Raw genomic sequence first — 4,064 nt, 5'->3', positions numbered from 1 at the left:
CTGTGATGTGCAACCAACCGAGTAGAAAAACAAGACAGTAATATTACGTTGTAGTATGTCAAATCTATTCAGCATGTACAGTGTGCTAAATGTAGACCGACACATTAAGGATTACTTTGAAATGTATCTCCTTCTTATCTCGTTTCCTGTCATTTGGTCCCTTTTGCATCCAAAGGCAGAGCAGGAATGAAGCAGGCGGATAGAGATGTGGTGTGTAGTTAATCTAGACTTCATGCATTAGCACTTAAAAAGGAAAAAAAAAAAGAAGGAAAACATAGGAAGAATTACAGTCTGTTTGGACGAGATAAAAAAAAACCCCAAGGGGTTTTATAGAACAAAAACCTTGGTGAAACGCATAGCGGGAACGGAAGGCTCAGCACGGAGGAGGAAGGCGTAAAAAAACTGTCTAAATAACAAAAGAAATAAAAAATAATTTGATGGGCCTAGAGGTTCATAACGCAGTTGGAGGTTAAGTGTCCACAGTCGTGAGATGGATTGTATGGGTGTGATTGAATAACCAAGGATGGTGGAATTGTGTGTTGTGCTCTTGGTAGGGAGTATGAGGATGTGTGTGTGTGTGTGTGTGTGTGTGTGTGTCTGTGTCTGTGTCTGTGTGTGTGCTTGTGTGTGTGTGTGTGTGTGTGTGCGTGCTTTCTTTCCAAGGAGATACAGAGGGAAAAATGAAGAATGAGGGTGTGAGTGTTACCTGAGGAAAACATCTGCAGCTCTGTCTCACGCAGCTTTCCAGCAACTATTGTTACTGTGGTTTCTCAAATTAATTTGAAACGATTCTAAGCAGCACATCTGATTAAATTAATCACGTTTTCCTCACTTCATATTCCTCCTCGTTTTTCTTTTCCCTGTCTCCTTTTGACTTCCCACACTTTTTTCCTGTGTCAGCATTTAAACTTTTGCTTCTCAGTTCAGATCTACCTCTTTCTCTTCCATCCACCTCCATACTCAAATGTTTACAGGTGATGAATGAGTTAGGATTTGAGACGAACAGTATTCATTTTGGACAATTCCACAGAAGTTAAATTAAATGGGATTGTAAAACTTCCCTGTATCTATTTTTTTAAAACCAGGATGGGACATTACTGTATTCTAATCTGTCGACGCCGTTTAATTCGGTTGCTCTCCTGTAGTGGTTCATTTGGGACGTGAGTATGAACTGAAGTAGCTCTGAAATATATAAGGTGATCTGGTGACCCACTGATTAATGTACAACCAGAAAAGCTTTGGTGCATTTTGCTTTAATTGAGATTTCTCAGTGTGATTTCTCATGGATTTTGGTTTTGTTGACAGTCCTTTGTACAGGGGTAATCCATGGACCTCTCCTGGGGTTCTTCAATTTATTTTATGTAAAACGTTTTTTTGTTGTTGTTTTTGGAGCAAAATGGCAGTTTGTACATGTGGATTAGCAATCTGGAGAACAGCAAAGTAAATAGTGCTCTCACTGCTGTAATTATCTTTGAACGCAGAACTGTCACAGAGCACCTGTGAGTTCTTTCCTTTCTTAATACGCTTATTTTGAGTGTGTTTTTTTTGTAAGTTTAGTTTAGTCTGCTGTGTGTAAACAGTGTTCAGATGGTTTTTGGAGCATCTGTTTGATAATGCACACACGGACACACAGATGAGCATTCGGAAACACTTAAATTGCCTTCATTCCACTGAAAAACAAAACAGACTCATTTTCTGTTGTGGTTGAGTTTTCACACTTGTCTGACTAGATTTATTTATTTTTATGACTCATTACAGCTATATGTCCTGTCCCAGTGCTTACGCTGGTGTTCCTAATGTCATCATAGAAAATAAACACTTAATATAATGGAGCCTTTATGATCCCACATGATCTTGATCAGTATTATCTTAGTTGTTGTTCTTTTAGTCAGTTAAGTTGTACTTTATATCACAACAACCCATTCGTCCGGTGGTACACATTTAAAATGGCTGTTTTGCTATGTGACATTGATGTAACTCTTAAAGAAAATCTAAAATACTGTGGTGTGCTTTCAAATAATGAACACTAATATAAAGTAGGGGTGTCGTGACACGTCGACGTAAATCGACTACTCGATTACGTAAATACGTTGATTTGCATAACCGTGCGCCGACGCGTCATGATGACGTTGGATGGCCGCGTCAGGTGAAAGCATGTACGCAACCGGAGAACAAGCTGCGGCGAAAAAAAGTCCCACGGTTGCAATATGTTGGATTGTAAAAGGGATATTATCAATCAAAAGGTGGCTAGTTGTGGAATAATGCACTGCAAATCTTTGTTACATTTGTTTGGTTTCAAGCAAAGATGATTTAAGAAACTATTGAAATATTAATGAGATAAGTTTGATATTTATTTTGGGGGCAATATTTTTTAAATTGCGCAATAAATATAATTGTTAGGTTAATCGACTAATCGAAAAAATAATCTGTAGATTAATCGTTTAAAAAATAGTTAGGTGCAGCCCTAATATAAAATGTCCTCAATTTAATTAATGGGGTCAAACATACATCAAAACTTATCCATTAGGACAAATTTACACATAGAGTAACCCATATTTTTTGTTCTTCCCTCCAGGCTGCCACCAGTCGTGTTCAGAGTGCCATGGACCAGGGCAGCAGGAGTGTGTGTCATGCTCAGACCCAGCTGCCTTGTTGAAGGAGGGAGTGTGTGTCTCTGACTGTGGCACAGGCTTTTACACCCAAGAAGGCGTCTGTTATGGTAAAGTTGATGCATTGTGCACACTGCCTATTAAAGTCTTAGTATGGTAAAAATGCGTTGTTTTTGCTGTATTTTTGACGGATTTGGTGGATCGGCCCTCATGTCGCTGTTTGGTGAACCTACTTTTCTCCATCCCACACCAATGCATTTCTTCTTACATTTCTCTATTTTAAAGCAGGAAAGCTTTAATACAAGAATTTAATTTTGACTCTGCCTGACTCAAGCCCTGGGCCAGGAATGGGTTTGTAGTCTCCCTGCCTCTTTTTCTGGATGTGCTACAGACCCTTCACTCCTACTCACTGCTAATGCTAATTTTCTACATCTACCCCCAAAAAACTCACCAAAGATGAAAACGAGATGTCACTACAAAGTGTTGCACAGTAAACAGAAAACACTACGTCAAACAACAACAGCTGTATTGTTAGTGTTGAACCGGAGGTGAAGGCTTGTTTAGGCTTATTTGGTAGTGTCCCTGTGGAACTATCTCTCACCAGCATCCACCTCACAAAATGAGCAGTCAGCAGAGTGAATTATTTAAAAATACAATAATTAGTATTTCTGTGGCGCTAATGAGAATAGAGACAAGGGTAACAAACGAACCGTATGAATATGGATCGTTTCTATTTTTGAGAGGAAAGTGCTAAGATGGGGAGGTGTCCCTCGAGCGACTGTGTAATGCTTAGCTTTTTCTTTGCTTTAAAACTGCCTTGGGGCTGGGGCTGGGGGGTGGGATGGGGTGCTATAGCTGAAATGGAAGAACTTAGGCACTCTGTAAGGCGCTCTGGTTTTACAAAATGTCAAAACCTGGGGATCTTTCTGAAATAAAGGTCAGATGCATGACAACTTGCCAGTTGTTGCTTGGAGGTCAACTTTAAAATGTCAAGATGTGGAGAGAACTGAACGTTTCCTTCGTCCTCAGGGCTTCCTGTGTTTGATTTGATGGGTGTCCTTTTTGTCCCCTCCAGCATGCTTATAGGGATAGCTTTGACTTAAGCCTCTGTTCAGATGCAAGACTTGTATGAACACGCTTTTGTGTAGAAGAGTCATGTAAAAAAAAATTGTTAGGTAATTTAAATGTAGTTTCTTGGAGAAAACTGTTAAACTTTACTTATTTTCTTCTATTCATGATACATTTATGCCTTATCAGCAAATCATTTGGACTTCATTCCCATGGTAGTTATAATGAGACTGTTCTCAGCATATTTCACTGTCAGCTTACGTGTCTTCCTTCTTGAGTTAAAGTTAATTCACTTTTCAAGTGAACATGGTGTATTTTATCAGTTCAACTGAAAAACCATTAACATTTACATGCTGTATTTCACAGCCTGTGATTCGTCCTGTGTCT

Source organism: Genypterus blacodes, unplaced genomic scaffold (assembly GCF_046128005.1).
Source record: "Genypterus blacodes isolate CSIRO-AG114 ecotype Tasmania unplaced genomic scaffold, CSIRO-AGI_Gbla_v1 ptg000053l_1, whole genome shotgun sequence".
Lineage (NCBI taxonomy): Eukaryota > Metazoa > Chordata > Actinopteri > Ophidiiformes > Ophidiidae > Genypterus > Genypterus blacodes.
This window is presented reverse-complemented; position numbering follows the sequence as displayed.